General features: G+C 43.4%; 1 long non-coding RNA gene across 1 annotated transcript in view; it reads right to left on the bottom strand.

The window, feature by feature from the left end:
* LOC142144381 (uncharacterized) overlaps positions 1 to 18,184 on the bottom strand; it is a 173,300-nt gene that overhangs the window by 13,097 nt on the left and 142,019 nt on the right. The window lies entirely within an intron of this gene.

Below are 18,184 nucleotides of genomic sequence, written 5' to 3'. Positions count from 1 at the left end.
TTATTAAGAACACAGCTTAAAAGCACATTCAAATATTTTATTAAAGTATTTTATTCTTACAATATAGCAGAATGAGTTACCTTGAACCACCACATATATTTTCTAGTGTGAAATAATGGCAAATGCATCAGGTAGATCTTATTTGCCCAATGTCCCTACTTTCTATAGGTGGCCCAGTTTTTTTGCCTCCCATTCCCAATACTAATCATCTGCACAATAGAATTCCTGATATTTTTCATATTGAATGCATTAATTACTAACCATTCTCTTTGCTTTATAACTTACTCTCTATTATATTAAATATAACAGGAGCATTGAAAATGCAAATAAATGACAGTATAAGCAAGTTCAAAACCATACCATAGAGTAGTTTGTAGTCTTTAAACTTTTACCTAAACCATATTGTACAAGTCATGCTGATATGCCGTTGCTCAGCACCAAAGCAGCCCTAGGATTAATTTTAAAATGATGGCAATTATGGTAGAGGACCATTTAAAAGGATGAACCCAACATTGTGGGGTTTTGTTTACTAATATACTCATAATAGATCCAATTTGTCTGTTTTGTAAATACAAGTTTATTCCTACTTGTTAATATTAGTTAGATACACTATAGCAGTGTGCATGTCCCCAACAATTGTTGTCAAAGAGCTATAATCAAATACAAACATCTACCAGCCCCACCTGACTAGTATTGAGCATCCTAGTGACCACTGTGACCGATAGAAGTGAATCCACTGATTAAAAAAAAAATGGGTGTGGGGGCGGGGAATTGCTGCGCCATGGCACCCAGACTCCAGCTTGGTCAACCAATTGGTTGTTCAGGCCCTGCTAGCACTTCTGAAGCTCTGGCCACACACACCTATCCCAGCCCCAGAGAAAACACCCTTGAGTTGCCTTGTGCACCAGATGCACCTGACTCTGGTACCCACGACATTCGCTCACCATGGACCATGGGACGGTCCTCTCAACTCAGGACTGTCCCGCCGAAATTAGGACAGCTGGGAGGCAAAATAATCCAGTGATACCTGTATCTGAATACTGACCTCTTTAAATACTGTATTTACTATAACAGTAACACAGTGGCTAGCATTGCTTCTTCATAGCGGTGGGGGCTTGGGTTCAATTTCAACCACTAGCAGCATGTGATACACTTTACATAGAAAACCATGTGAACATTGCATCAAGGGTTATATTCCAAATTACAGTAAATTGTACATTTTCATTGGATTTCACAATAGCTATGTTTTACATAATATGCAAATATACTCATGTCAAACAATCAAAGTACTGTGAAATCCCATCCCATTGCACTGATGGTAACAATTTATGCTATAACAGACACACAGAGCTTTTTCATTACAATATAATTTGTTTCTATTTGTGATGTCAATTTTTAAATATATTGTTATTGCAGCCCCCAGTCAGCATAAATGTTGCAAATCTGTATAAAATCATCATCATATGTCATGCATGTGTAAATATATACCCTTCATCTTTCCCTTATCTGTTTCCAGTCTATGTTCCTATGTGCCCCTCATTTCATTGCAGGTACCCCCTCTCTCCCTCCCTAATTGCTGTCCCTGTGCCTCACATCCTGCTTCTGATATTCCCCCCTTACTCCTTGATCCTCTCTATCTATCCCTGTTCCTGCTCCTGTTATTCCCGCTCACTAGTTAATTCACAGTTTTGCCCCTCCATCATCACACTGTGCATCCTCATCACACTGTGCCCCCTCCTCCCTCATCACACCGTGCACCCTCCTTCCTCATCACACTGTGCCCCCTCCTCCCTCATCACACTGTACACCCTCCTCCATCATCACTGTGCCTCCTCCTCCCTCATCACACTGTGCCCCCTCCTCCCTCATCAGACTGTACACCCTCCTCCATCACTACCCTGTGCTCCCTCCTCCCTCATCACACTGTACACCCTCCTCCATCATCACTGTGCCTCCTCCTCCCTCATCACACTGTGCCCCCTCCTCCCTCATCACACCAGGCACCCTCCTTCCTCATCACACTGTGCCCCCTCTTCCCTCATCACACTGTGCCCCCTCCTCCCTCATCACAGTGTGCCTCCTCCTCCCTCATCACACTGTGCCCCTTCCTCCCTCATCACACTGTGACCCTCCTCCATCACTACCCTGTGCCCCCTCCTCCCTCATCACATTGTACATCCTCCTCCATCATCACACTGTGCCCCTTCCTTCCTCCTCACACTTTGCACCCTCCTCCATCACTACCCTGTGCCCCCTCCTCCCTCATCACACTGTGCTCCCTCCTCCCTCATCACACTGTGCCCCCTCCTCCATCATCACACTGTGCCTCCTCCTCCCTCATCGCACTGTGCCCCTTCCTCCCTCATCACACAGTGCACCCTCCTCCATCACTACCCTGTGCCCCTTCCTCCATCATCACACTGTGCCCCTTCCTCCCTCATCACACTGTGCCTCCTCCTACCTCATCACACTGTGCCTCCTCCTCCTTTTTAGTTGCTTTACCTACCCAAGCAAAATTTATGTGTGGTTTTTCAGGTCCCATAAAAGTTTTTTTGGGCAACATATTAAAATAAGTGTCTTATTTTTACTGGCAAAAATGGTATGTTACCTTAATTCATTTATTAATACTGTTGCACAAGTAGCAGAGACACAGAAAATTACCATTAATTGTCACATTATTCCAAGTATAGGAATACTAAATACATCCACTTTATGCAAAGTCTGAAGTAGTTATTTGAGGAGAATATGGGTATGGATCTGGGGATTTATTTATTTTTTCACTTTTATTTTCACTTTTTGTTTCACGTTTTTTAAAATATTAACATTGAACCAGCCAGGAAAGAAACCAACCCCACTTACCATTATCAACCCTCTGTGTGATGCACTTTCCAAACAAAACCATTTGAACAGGAAATGTGCGTTTTTTTATATGCAGAACTCACACATTTCCATGAAAGCTATTGTTGCTGGGTCTTGGAAACTCTCAGGGGTCTATGGATCAAGCCCCTCAACCCATAAAATCATGCAGGCGCTTTAAGTATCGTGGATATGCATTAACTGCATAACAGAGAAGAGATCGGAGAAATCTCCTCCGTTAAGGCAAATATTGTGAAAAATTGCAGTCTCCACCATTGGCGATGGGTACTGCAATCATCCAATTCAAGAAACTACGAAAAGAAAAACTTTTTCGTAGTTCTCCCGTTAGGTAACACCATCCTCAGATGGCATTAGCAGCACAAATCAGTGAGGGTATGTTGAGAGTCTTACCTGTCCAGCCACTATCAGGGAGTCTCCCGCAGTCTCCAGCAGACTACCAGCTGCATGGTGCACTACATGTCCTGTGCAGGGAGATTTTCACTGGGGTCCAGGACTCAGATACACTGCATCATGAAGTTGTCAGGTGCTGTCCCCGCACTTCTCCTAGCTGCCAGGGATGGACACCTGTCGCCGCTTGCTGGTGGCGTCAGCAACGGAACACGCTTCTGTTGCCTGCTAGGCAACGGGATACGCTTCTGTTGCCTGCTAGGCAATGGGACACGCTTCTGTTGCTTGCCGATATTTCTGCTGCAGCTGATCGCCTAATCACCCTCCGCCTATCAGGGAGCATTTCCCTCTATTCCCTCTTTCAGACTGTGTCTGGTGCCAGAGTATTGATTCACCAGCTCCAGCCTTCAGTTCCTGTTCCTGCATTTGTGTTTTGGCTCTGACCTTTGGCTTGATCCCGGGACTACTCTCTCATGTTATCCCTGGTACTGCTCCTGTCTGTTTGGTTTAGACCTCTGGCTTCCTTCTGACCATTCTCTGCATTATCCTTGTGTACTACGGTCCTGTTTGGCTTCTGACCCGGACTGTTTGACTATTCCCGTTTTACACTACCGCTCTGGTGATTAACCTGGAGAACCGCGACCTGCGCACCTCATGCAGCCAAATCCATACCTCCTTGCGGGGCTGCGTTAGACTCTGCGCTTCCTTGTTTAGTTGTGTCAATGCCAGTCGGTAGCTCCATCATGACAGGTTAATTTTCCCATTGGAAGTAATTAACCATTCCATATGTTTCATACTATTTTTATTATTTAGCTTTATTTTTACATTTATTACTACATTTTTTTTTTATTGTTGTGCATGGAGCTGATATCCGTGCATCTTTCCTGTAATACTGCGCATGCGCAATTCAAAAATAAACTCCAGGACAGCTTACACAGCCTTTCATTGCTGCATTAAGGTACCGGAGAAAGAAATGGATGGATCGCATTGGAGGAGGACGCCCATCACAAGGTGAGTAGATTTTGATGACTTTAAGTGGTGTAATTTTTTTTTATTATTGCTTTACGCAGTGTTACATTTTGATAACTAACAAGGCACACTGGCCACCAATGATAAATAGATCCCTCAGTGATTGAGAGGTGATGCGATGAGAGGTGGTATATGATCAATTACTGTGAAGGAGCAGGACCCCAACCATCAATCCACCATAGGTAAGTTGTTGCTGTTATATGAACTCTTTGTTTTTAAAAGTATAAATTTATAATTATATTTATCTTTTAAATATATCACTTGATCTCGTGCTCCGGTTTCCTCCCACACTCCAAAAACATACTGGTAGGTTAATTGGCCGCTATCAAATATTGACCCTAGTCTCTCCCTTTCTGTCTGTCTGTCTCTGTCTGTGTGTGTGTCTATATTAGGGAATTTAGACTGTAAGCTCCAATGGGGCAGGGACTGTAGTGAATGAGTTCTCTGTACAGCGCTGCGGAATCAGTGGCGCTATATAAATAAATGATGATGATGATGATGATGATGATGATCTCACTTTTTTGCTCCCCTCACTGGCTACATTGTACAATATTTCGCTGTTAAATCTAGCAGTAAATGATCAAAGAAAGAAGGGCTTTTCTTTCACAAAGATATTGTAAAACTGACATTATGAGAAATCCAGTGTACACAGTTTATTACAGCAGACCATATTGCTAAGTAAGAAGGGGGGATTAAACTCACTAATAGCCATTTTTCTACAAGGAATAACAATCACATATAATTAGTAATTAAAGTGTATCAAAGTATTTTAAAATCTAAGTGTCAGCACAAATGTGTCAGAGATGCTGCGTTAGTTATACAGTTACATTAAGCCCGGTATTCAGTAAAGATTAGAATATTTATAAAACACAAGGTCCTGTGTTTAATAATAGTTAGGGTAACATCTGACACAGTTACAATAACAGTAGTATGATACATTTAGCAGCAGTCATATCCAAAAATTTTAATGGCACTGTGTTCTCATATTCAGAGCATCTTTATCACAGGGTGTCAATAGTAATTTCTTTCTTATGTGCCCAGCGACACCTGTAACAAGTCAATGCGGTGTGTTAATTATGTCTTTCCTCACTGTGAATCATGAGGATGAGGACATTGCTCTATTGTGGATGTCAGTTTTGGTGTAATTTACTCAGGATTTCATCAAAGCTTGGTCACTTCAGCACATTCCAATGTTTAAAGCTTAGATGAATAATGTAGATGAAACAATTAAGCTTATATGTTTGCTTATCTGACGCACTAGTGCTGGTTTAGAGGTTATTCATTGTGCTTACAAATTGCATGGTTAAAAAATCAGAGGAAAATTTGATGGTAAACTAATGAAAACAAAATAAAATAATAAAAATAGTTTAAAACTGTATTTTAAACTATTTTAGTCAACTTTTATCCAACCACAAAATTAACTTCCCCCTACACAGATGTTTTGGCAGAGTATGCAATAACAGACAATGGACATCTTACTAGCAGAAGTATAGTATACAGTTCCACTAGCTAAGACATGTGTAATACACTTCCTATTCCTATGTACGGTACTAATAAACATGATACAAATGGACATTCATAGCTAGACTTAGAATGTTCCTACTTTACAATAGTCTCGATTTTGCAAGGACTGTCCTGATTCATGGATCCTAAACTGGCTTGCAGGAAAGCAGGTGGGGCTTTGCGAGAAAGTGGGTGTGATGGGTTGGATTAGGGTGCAATATGATGGATTGAATTGGGGGTGTGATTTATACTGGTCTGGAAATTGTCTTATTTTGTCCTGCTTTTGCCTGGATACATGTTGGAAAGTGTGAGTGAGTGATGCACAGTCTCACAGTGGTTATCATTGCCACCACACAGCGATGGGGAAATGGATTAAATTCCAAACAAGGTACTACCTATGTGCAGTTTGTATGTTCTCCCTAGGTTTGAGTGGGCTTCCTCTAGGTGCATTTGGTTTCCTCCCACAATCCAAAAAACATATTGGGAGGTTAATGGACTGCTGACGGAAATGTGTGTGTTAGGGAATTTAGACTCCATGCTCCAATGGGGCAAGTACTGTTGTGGGGAATTAAATATTCTCTGTACAGATCTGCATAATATGGTGGCACTATATAAATAAATAATGTAAGGGAGTCAGAATTTACAGTATTAGATATGATGACCGAAAAGAAGAGATTTTGTGAGTGACCTGGGCAGCCAGAAGGATGAGGGAAGAATAGCACATTGGTTTGGCAGTGGGGAGACAGACACTTCTTTAGACAATAGAGAGAGTGATTCTGGCAATGGGGAGTCCAGTCAGGCCAGTCAGTCCAGTCTTAGATTGCTGAAATGGATAAGGTTTTATAGTGTGGAATAAGGCATGGTTTTGCAAGAGACATAGTTGTAACTAGACATTTATTTTTTTTAAAAGTATTTATTTTGAAACATAGCAATTATATACAGATAAGAATCAGCAATTGGTACATTGCAGGAGTAGAAAAAAATAAAAATAAATGAAAACAAACAGAAAACAAAACAGAAGATGGGTAGATGTCAATGCAACAGCAAATATTTGAGTAGCAAATTTCAAAGACAACAACAGATTGTCATTGACCAAACAAATAAGTATTAAATTGTTACCCAAATTACTCACGAGTCTATAACATTTTATAATAGTGTAGTATGGGGGGGGAGGGGGGTGGACACTGGTAACTAGACATTTTAATTCCCCGAGAGAGAACACTCCTTTTGAGAGTGTTAGTAGGAGTGATGCAATGCAGCAATGATCAACCAGCTGAGACGGTGTGTAGTGCCCAAGGAGGGCATGTTAAGACCTTTCCAAGTTCTAGACTGCCTCTAACCCCATTCCTTGGACCCCATCCATTCTCCCCATTATTACTTCTTATTGATCTTTGTACACTTTGAGTCACTATGAACTGAGGCCGGAGGGTTGACTGGACTTAATAGGCTTCAACCACCTATGCAGCCCCAGTAGTATAAACATAATATAAATCATAAGCATAATTTTAAAAAAAATGTAGCAATCCAACAACAATGCCTGAGGTGGATCGAGACTTATCTTTTGTTTCTCTTACCTGTCTTATTTCTTCTCAATTCCAAATCTGTTTCTTTGCACAGTCCCTGCTTCCGTGCATGGAATGCAATTCCCTCCAATCCCTGCTGGTCATACGACCAACTCTCCGGTCACTCAAAATCGCTTTAATTTCAGAATTGTGATGTGAGAACATAGAGATTCTTTTTTTCCCAGCAGTGAGAGTTATTGCAAGCAATATGCTCCGTTACAAGCAGCTCTGGGGTATGTGATCACCCCAACCATCCCTCCAGACTTGGCAGCCTGGGCAGAGGTCTGTGTCACATTGCTCTTATTATGCGTCTGGGAAGAGGGCATTATAGTGTGTGAACAGTGTGAATATGTTTTTGAGCTCAATATTTATGTACAGTAAAAGTGAAGAGTATATTAGTGGTGCTTTAAGGGTCTCTAGGAAGCTTTGAGTAAACTAAAGTACTCAGGAGTGTAGTAAAATGATGTGAGTGAAACGGTGGTTGGATAGGGCAGTTGCACAGAAACTTTGAATGTTTTCACAACAGTTGCATTGGGAGGTGAACATGGTTTAAATTCATATATCAAAATCCAGGTGTTTGAATCCAGAGATAGTGGTCCTGAATTTAAAGATCCTTTCTAAAACATGTCCAACCTGGAACAAATGGATTAGAGAGCCAAGTATGGAAAAGGTCATACAGGCTACAAGAAACTCGCCACATTGGACTTTTAACAAACAGACTTAAGGAATCTCACTATTTGAAAAGCCTATTTCACAAGGACATTTGTGGTACATCTACCACCACTGTTCTCCTGTTGCTCTCACCATTTCAGGAAGGTGATAGCCAGGTTTTAGCACCTGAAAAACTGCATTCATTATTTACTGTTTATTTTTTTTAAAAAATCCTTTTTTAGATTTTTCATTTTTAGCAAAAATGGAACTGGAAGCCCAAGTCAAGGCTTCCAATTCCAGTGCACACATGTGAGCCGGCTATGCTGGGCTACACATGCACAGAGGAACCCAACACTGGCCTGACGAGCGTTAAGAGTCCTTGTACTGCTGCTATCCAGTATAGTTCAGCTGCACCAGCAAAAGTATTATCTTTAAATTGTGTGAAAACTATAATTACCAGTGTATGACGAGTCATGCTACAAAACTTTTAGTTACATCCAGTCCTCAAAGTGCAAGCTTATAAGTGGCAATATGAAAAATGTAATGGAAACGTAAGAGAATAGAATTTGATTGTTTTACGATGAAAGCAGTACAAGGAGTTGCGATATGGCATACCACCGTATAGACCTCCACTTCAACCACAGGTTATAGCTAACAAACACAATCACAAACTTTATGAATCAACATAAATCATATTCAGAGATGACAAGACAAATAGAGAAGCGACGGTGGATTAGTGGTTAGCACTTCTACCTTGCAGAACTTGAGGGTATGAGTTCAATTCCCGACCAAGGCCTTATCTGTGAGGAGTTTGTATGTTTTTCCAGTGTTTGCGTGGGTTTCCTCTGGGTGCTCCGGTTTTTCTCCCAAAACACTCCAAAAACATACTGGTAGGTTAATTGGCTGCTAACAAATTGACCATAGTGTGTGTGTGTGTTAGGGAATCTAGACTGTAAGCCCCAATGGGCCAGGGACTGATGTGAATGAGTTCTCTGTACAGCGCTGCAGAATTAGTGGTGTTATATAAATAAATGGTGATAATGATAATACTATCCAGAAACGACCCTGAGTGGCACTGTATCACTACCAATCCTTGGATACTATGGGCCCGATTCTTTAAGGAACATAAATCCCCATACGTGCCCTATTTTGGATAAAATTGTTCTACGCATGCTAGGAAACGGACTATATGCAAGTGAACGCAAGTACATGCAATTCATCTTGCCAACAGCCTACGATTTCAAGGGCAGAACGGGGGGAGGGAAGGGCTGTATGTATGCATGTAGGCAATGTACAGTAAGACCGTGCAAATGTTGAGTACACGCACATACATCCGATTCAAGCACTGGGCATTTCTCAGGTATGTGATTTTTAGCTGTATCACTTGCACCAACTACAGGGCAGGTCGAGCTGGATGATAGTGATGACTGTTGCATATACATTCCAGAACATCTGTTTGCAATTAAGAGCAACTATAAAAATGCATTTTATGTACAGTAGGCATTAAGAACATTCTGATAATTTCATGTAAAAACAAGAAACTTTTTTTTAGTGTATTTTTATTAATAGTTGTTAACAGGTGTTTGTGTATTTAATATATATTTTTTTTTTAGCTGTGCATTCTGATGAGACTTTATATATACATATGCATTGTACGTATCCTGCAGTGTGTTGTGTCTGCATACGGAAAGTAATGTATAGGCAGAGCATATTTAGATCCGTATTCAACTATAAACATTTCCTCAGAACGGCTCGTACTTGAATACGGGGCATACTTGCGTGCAATTTCTAATTAAGAAAAATGTGAATTGCATACACTTTGCATTCCTTAATGAATAACGCCCTATATTACTATATGCTATATTCACATTCCTTGTATATCAAAATATGCTGCCAATTGAATGATGACATGTTTATACAAAAACACATACAAAAGATATAGATTAAACGTTTGCAGCAATAACTGTTTTCTGTCAGCTGCTAATCTTAGCGTTAGACTGGGTACACACAACTGAATTTCTAACGCTGCAATTATATTAGAGATTTTACTAACAACTGAAGTCCTAATCAGCATGCCGATTCATGTGTATACACTATGGATGTTTTAAACGATTTTTACACGATTTAGCGTTTGAGCTGTGATTTTTGTCTGTCATAACTCATAACCATCATCTCAAAAGATTCTGACCCCGTACATACTGTACATATATCTCCTGCTATTCCATTATTGAAAGATTGGGTTGCCAAACTCCATATGATTGTACAGATTTAAGAAAATATATTCACTTCTAAAAATGTACCTTTATCCAACCACTTGAAAATACAGGGCATAGCCCGCTTCTCTCACCCTCCTCTCTTTCCCTCACTTACCCTGTTTATTTGATTTTTTTTTACATATCCTATACTTGTTCTTTGTGGGGGGGGGGGGGTGATTTAGAGATGCACATAAAAGATGTCCATTGGTGTATACGCAAATGTGTGTCTGCACACTTTAATTTTCATGTCTGTATTTTGAGGTATATGTATATCAGCCTTACTGTACGTTCCTGTACGATCCATCCCTACTCTGCAAGTGTCAGATATGTGCATGTGTATTGCAACAGATGATACAAACACATGTATATAATGCACATAAATTTGCATCCAGCTCTAAGGTACTCTCTATTTCATTAAACAACTTGTGAGCTACTAGTTACGACAGTGATTATTATGAAACAAGTTAACCCGTGCATGATACTCATGCATTCTAGTCAAATCAAGCTACTTAAGGTGTTAAAAAGGTTCTTGTCATGCATTTGGGCCTAGCCCAGGCCTCCTCAGGGGAAGAGCGTAACTTCCCAACGCAAGCGCCCTTTTTTAACGTGGTTTTGTCCACATGTCACCACCTCATCATTTTTCTCCATCACCTCATCCTTCATCTTCATGGCCACATCCTTCATCAAGCTACTTAAAGGTGTTAAAAACTCCCCACTGTCACCCCCGGCAACCACCAACCACTCCCAACTGTCACTTCTCCTTCAAGAAATATATAGGTCAGTGTATAACTCTGCCAAGCAGGTGGCGCTGCAGCTTGTTTTTTTTTTTCACACACGCCACTAGGCATTTATATAGTAGACAGTATTTGCTACTATTTCAGCATTTCTGTTAGGGCTAATGTTTACCAAGATAAATAGGATAGGATGATAGTGGGTAGACAGAAGTAAGCCAAGGTCAGGGGTCCGTAGCAGATAGCGTGGTCAGAAACAGGCTAAGGGTCTGAGCTGGCAGAGAGTAGGAAAATCTAAACAACAAGCCAGAGGTTAGGGCAATCTGAGTTCAAGCAAGGTCCAAAAACAAAGGCAGAGGTCACAATAGGAATCAGTCCAAAAAGGTATCCGCAGAAACACAGGAGCAGGTCAGCAATGGCTCAGAGAGAGGCTATAACCGGCAGGGAGACCAAGCTCTCCCTGCCTTAAATACACACATGACTTAATCAGTGACCGGGAAAGAAATTAGCCACAGAAGGCTAATAATGGATTAAAAGACAATAAGGCTTATTCTGCTACAACCATGTATATACTCCTAAAAATGATATAGCTTATCCTCTTGTCGCATCTCCTGTTTGAGATTGCCAATCTCCAAACATAGAATAGATAAACAAATATACAGGGTGTGTCCAAAAAGGATATATGTTTTATTAAATATAAATTTCAAAATAAAATGCAGCTGATCTCTCATATACAAGCTGATAACATTAAATAAAACTGTAAACAATTAAAACAAATGAATTAAAATGTCTCTGTGGATTATATCAATTTAGGTGTCTGACCAGTACACCTAATAACCACAATATGAATGTATAATTTGAAGTATCAAAACTGTGTATGCGGATTATAGGGAAAGATCTCACCCATCTGTAGAATACATCTATAATTAGGGAGTTTGTTGTCTCCTAGTCCTTATGGAAATGATGTAACTCTGTCCAGAATGTTATTGTAAAATATCATCTGGTGCAGCGCCCGAGTGTTAGGAACTCCCAAGCCAGTATAATGAAACTCGGGGTCTACTCTGAAGGCCCGGTGTTCGCTGGAGCCCCTAGTGGTGGGGACAGACTTGGCCGCGGGCCGACAGAGGGTCGAGTAACGTATACTGACTTAAGGAGAACCCAGGAGTGGAGTGATTGGCGGACAGTAGCGGGCAGGAAAACCAAGGTCAGAGGTCACAAGCACAGGTTCGAAATCCAGGGACAAGCGAAAGGTCAGGAGCACTAGCGGAGGAGCAGAATCTGGTTTTCAGGCAAATGGTCAGGGTCAGAAGCGTAGGTTCAGTGGTCCAGAAACAAGCAAAGGTCATACACGGGAAGTCAATGAAAGGTAATAATCACCAAGCAGAGAGAGAACAAGCAGGCAGCAGAACTGAGGACAGGACGCTATAACCGGCAGTGAGGCTGCAGACCTCACTGCCTTAAATACCAGTAACAGCCAATCAGAGCTTAGCTCTGATATCACATGAGCAGGTTCTGATAGTCACAACTAATTAGCCCAGAGGCTTGTGAGCGCTCCTGCGCATGTGCCCGGGACGCAGCGCTACTTCTGCTGGCGTCTGACCGTTGCCTTGGCAACAGTCGGGTGGTTTCCGGAAGTGACGTCCCGGTCGCCATAGCGACGGCCGGGACGCCTGCAAGAGGAAGGTAAGAGTCGCCCGCGGCTGCCGCGACTGTTGACAGTAGCCCCACCTTGAGGAGGGGTCAAGGAACCCCGACATCCAGGTTTTGTGGGAAACTTCTTGAAAAACTCTTTGATGAGCCTTCCAGCGTGGAGACGCCTCTGTGGTATCCAAGATAGCTCAGGGCCATAACCCTTCCAATGTACGAGGAATTGAACTTGGCCTTGAACCTTCCCTGAGTCAAGGATTCTTTCGACAATATATTCGTGGTCCCCGTCCACCATCAGAGGCCGGGGCCTGTTAGAGAGAGGCCGATTAAACTTGCTGGGAGCAGCGACTTTCTTCAGAAGAGAACAATGAAATGTAGAAGGTATTTTTAAGGCAGTTGGTAGTTTTAACCTAAATGCCACTGAATTAATTTTTTTTCAACTGGAAATGGTCCAATGTATCGGGGCCCCAGCTTCCTGCAAGGTTGCCGCAACCTGATGTTCCGTGTGGATAACCAAACCCGATCCCCCACTTTCAATGAACATGGTCTACGATGGCGGATTTTTGGGAGGCTTGATCTAATGCAGAGTGCACCTTTTTTCAGACAGACCTCAACCTGGCAGTAAAAGCCGGTGTTCCGGAATCCCCACAGGGAACGAGTTGGATTTCGGGTGAAACCCGAGGTTGCAGAAGAACGGGGATGTATGTATAGCGGAATGGCAAGAATTGTTGTACGCAAATTCTGCCCAGGGCAAGAGAGAGGACCAGTTGTCGTGGAATTTAGAAACGTAGATGCATAGGAACTGTTCCAAAGCCTGGTTAGTCCTCTCTGTCTGTCCATTCGACTGTGGGTGATACGCCGAGGACAGACTGATAGAGATCCCGATGGATTTACAAAAAGATCTCCAAAATCGGGCAATAAACTGGGATCCTCGGTCTGAGACAATGTCTTCGGGAAGCCCATGGAGACGAAAAATATGTGTCAAAAACAAGGTGGCCAAGGTCCTGGCATCAGGTAACTTGGGCAAGGATATAAAATGTGCCATCTTACTGAATCGGTCCACGACTACCCAAATAGTGTTATGTCCTGCGGATACTGGCAGGTCAACAATAAAATCCATCAAAAGATGGGTTCAAGGCCTTGGAGCAGGCAAGGGTAACAATAGACCAGAAGGAGGGTTTCTAGCAGATTTATTTCTGACACATTCAGGACAGGCACGAACGTAAGTCTCCACATCATCTGATAAGGTGGGCCACCAAAGCCAGCGAGAAAGAACTTCGATAGTCCTACGAATTCCTGGATGACCAGCAGAGCGGTTGTTATGACCCTCCATGAGGACAGATTTCCTTAGGTGCACCGGGACAAATAATTTGTTGACCGGTGTCTGAACTGGAGCGATTCTCTGGAAGTGTCGGATAGTGGCTCCTAGATCCTGGGTGAGTCCGAGATGAATAGAATTTGCAGGAACAATAGGCAACGGGTCAGAAGACTGACGATGATGGGCCAAAAAACTTCGGGACAAGGAATCGGCCTTAGTATTTTTGGAACCTGGACGGAATGTAATGATGAACCTAAATCTGGTGAAGAATAGAGCCCATCGGGCCTGCCTGGGATTCAGAGTTTTAGCAGTCTGGATGTATTGGAGGTTTTTATGGTCCGTAAAGATGGTAATGGTATGTGCAGCTCCCTCTAACCAATGTCGCCATTCCTCCAATACCAACTTAATGGCCAATAATTCACGATTTCCGACATCATAATTACATTCAGCAGGCAGAAATTTTCTAGAGAAAAAAGCACAAGGATGTAACTTTTTACTCCGTGGGTCTTTCTGTGAGAGGATGGCACCAGCACCGACATCCGAAGCATCCACCTCCACAATGAACGGAAGTTCTGGGTCAGGATGTCTCAGTACTGGAGCAGAAATGAAGGCAGCTTTGAGAGCTGAGAAACTTGCCAATGCTTCCGAAGACCACTTCGCTGGGTTAGCTCCTTTTCGGGTGAGGACAGTGATAGGAGCCACTAATGAGGAAAATGAGCCAATAAACCTTCGGTAATAATTGGTGAACCCAAGGAATCTTTGGATCGCCTTTAGGTTAGTAGGGAGGACCCAATCTTGGATTGCCTGAACTTTGGCAGCATCCATTGCGAATCCTGATGAGGAGATTATGTACCCCAGGAACGCCACTGTGGACACCTCAAATTCGCATTTCTCCCGTTTTGCGTATAGGTGATGTTCCCGCAATTTCAATAACACCTGACGGACATGCTGACGATGCTGAGGTAAGGATTCGGAATAGATTAAAATGTCATCCAAATAAACAACAACTGTTTTTCCCAGGAACTCTCGTAAAACATCGTTGATCAGGTCCTGAAAGACTGCCGGAGCGTTGCATAGCCCGAATGGCATTACGAGATATTCGTAATGTCCCGACTGAGTATTGAAGGCGGTCTTCCACTCATCCCCCTTCTTGATTCGGATAAGATTGTAAGCCCCTCGAAGATCAATCTTCGAAAATATAGTGGCTGTTTTCAATTGATCAAACAGAACAGAAATCAACGGTAAAGGATACATATTCTTAATCGTGATGTTATTCAGTCCACGGAAATCAATGCAAGGTCTAAGACTGCCATCTTTTTTTGAAACGAAAAAGCAACCTGCGCCTATGGGAGATTTAGAGGGGCGAATGAATCCTTTCTTCAGGTTTTCTTCAATGTATAGCTCCACGGCCTGAGTTTCAGGGATGGATAAAGAATATAACCGCCCTTTGGGCAGCTTGGAACCTGGTACTAAATCAATTGCGCAGTCATATTCTCGGTGTGGTGGAAGAGAATCAGCTTTCTTTTTGCAAAATACATCACTGAAATCCTGGTAGGGTATCGGTAACAATTCTGGACTGTCACGGGCACTAGGAGTCTTTACCCAGGGATCACCAGGTGATAAGCTTACCAGAGCAGTATAGATGGTAATGGTACTCTGGTAGCGGGGTGATCACGGAACAGGAGACAGCAGATGATAGAGATGCTCGTGAAAGTCTATGACTAGCAGCACTGGCAATATATTTATGTAGAAGTACACGAGGAACTGAATGGACAAAGGAAACGTGAGGGTAGTCAGTGGTCTGCGGTAGCAAGTTGTACCACTGCTATAGTGAGGAGGAATGTCCAACAGCAACGAGGAGGTGATGAGAGTCAGCGGTCTGCGTTTAGCAAGTTGTACCGCTGTCTAGGTGAAGGAATGGAATCCAGGTGGAGGTATCCGGGGAGTCAGTGGTCTGCGTTAGCAAGTTGTACCACTGCTATGTGAGAGGACACTGGAACAGGTGACACAGGAAACAGGGATCAGTGGTCTGCCTCTAGCAAGTTGTACCACTGAATATATATGTGAGGAGGAGCACGGGGAGAGACTGCAATACAGAGGATACACGGGCACCCTGAACTTGATCCACGATGACATGCACAATATAGTAATGACTGAACAGCACTGCAATAATACAAAGTCACAGAAACTATCCGGGCAAAAGATAACACAGTCAATGATGGCAATAGTCTCAGCGGATAGTAAGCTCCAGAGGAGAACAACTCAGTCCAGCAAGATATGCAATACACCAGCACAGTCAATGAGAAGTATGCATACCGTGGTTCAGGAGCAGGCTGTCAGACAGGAGTGCAGAGATACCTGAACGGCTGGAGGCCGGCAGGATGCGAAGTCCCTGGAGGGTGAAGCGGTAATCAAGTAGGTGCAGCGCACAGGTAGGTAGACCAACAGGGATAGCAACAAATACTCAGGAAGCAGTAGTATGTAGAACTGAACTCCTGGGGAACCCTGAAGAGTAGCGATGGTCTAGACGAGATGAAAGCAGCGAGGCGTAGATCCGATGCAGACTGGTGAGTAGACACCGGCAGGAACACTGAGAAGCACGGAGAGCGGATCAGCTGCTGCAGACACGAGTAGAACTGAGGAGTAGCAGCCAGCAGGACTCTGCAGGTACACGGAGGTAGCGGGTAGAAATCAGCAGGTGCAGACACGATGAAACACGGGAGAGTAGAGCTGAACTGGAACTGTTGAGCACGGAGAGCAGCGGATAGGAATCAGCTGGTGCAGTCTCGAGGAAACACAGGAGAGTTGAGGTGAGCTGAAGACTGTAGTGCACGGAGGCAGCAGATAGGAATCAGCTAAACAGTCACGATGAAACACAGGAGAGTTGAAGTGAGCTGAAGACTGTAGTGCACGGAGGCAGCGGATAGGAATCAGCTAAACAGTCACGATGAAACATAGGAGAGTTGAAGTGAGCTGAAGACTGTAGTGCACGGAGGCAGCGGATAGGAATCAGCTAGTCACGATGAAACACAGGAGTGTTGAAGTGGTCTGGAAACCACAGGAGAGTAGAAGCGGTCTGGAAACCACAGGAATCAGCAGCGCTGAATACACGAGGAAACACAGGAACACCTTCAGAGGCTCATGGGGAATGAGACTCCAAGATCAGGCAACGAGGTATGGAACTCAGGTGCTTTAAATAGGGAGTGTTGCCTGATCAGCCAATTAACTAAAGGGACAGGTACTGAAGGTTTGAAAGGGCTGCGCATGCGCAGACCCTCAGGATGGTGGACGGCCATGGTTCCTAAATACACGGGAAGAAGCACTCACAGTCTGGTGAGTGACATGGACTAGGCTGTAGGATTCTAAGAGGCAAGGTCAAGCACGAACTAGAGCACCCGGGACTCCAACGGACAATTTCCCCTTTTTCCAGTCGATAAGGGGGTTATGACTGCGAAGCCAAGGATACCCCAGAATCAACAGAGCAGAGGGACAGGTAATTAGGTAGAAGGAGAGTTCCTCCGTATGGAGGGCTCCTACAGACAACCGCACCATTGGAGTCCTAGCGAGAATTCTTTCCCCAGGCAAAGTGTACCATCCAACCCACAGGTGGGAATGCTTGTTCTTAGCTTGATATCCGGAATGCCGAGCATCAGAGCCAAATGTGTGTCCAGTAAGTTACCGGCGGCACCACTATCAAGAAAGATTTCCCACGGAAGACTAACCGTCCAGGTACTAACAAGGAATTCTCTGAAGAGATAATTTGAAGACCTAAGCGCACCTCTTAACCTGCACTAAGGCTTTGGAGTTTCCCGGCTTATTGGGACAGGAACGTACTAAGTGGCCGGGTTGACCACAATACATACAAAGGCCTAGTGAGCGTCTTCTGGAGCGTTCTTCTGGAGGCAAATGGTAAGCGCCCAAATGCATGGGTTCAGAGGAATCGGGCAGAGAGGTACCTGAGCTGAAGGATAGGTCAATAGGTACAGATGATTCCCGTTCAGTCTTCCTTTCTCTGATCCGACGATCAATTTTGATGACGAGTTGCATCAACTCCTCCAATGAATCTGGTCCTTAATTTGCTCGGTAAGACCTAGGCGAAATTGACTTTGCAGTGCTGGATCATTCCAGGCACTATCGGTGGACCAGTGCCGGAATTCCGCACAATATTCTTCAGCAGAGCGACGTCCTTGTCTTAACGCTCGGAGAGGAGACTCAGCTGAGGCC

Source organism: Mixophyes fleayi, chromosome 3, assembly GCF_038048845.1.
Source record: "Mixophyes fleayi isolate aMixFle1 chromosome 3, aMixFle1.hap1, whole genome shotgun sequence".
Lineage (NCBI taxonomy): Eukaryota > Metazoa > Chordata > Amphibia > Anura > Limnodynastidae > Mixophyes > Mixophyes fleayi.
The sequence above is the reverse complement of the archived record's forward strand: the minus strand, read 5'-3'. Positions and strand labels throughout refer to the sequence as shown.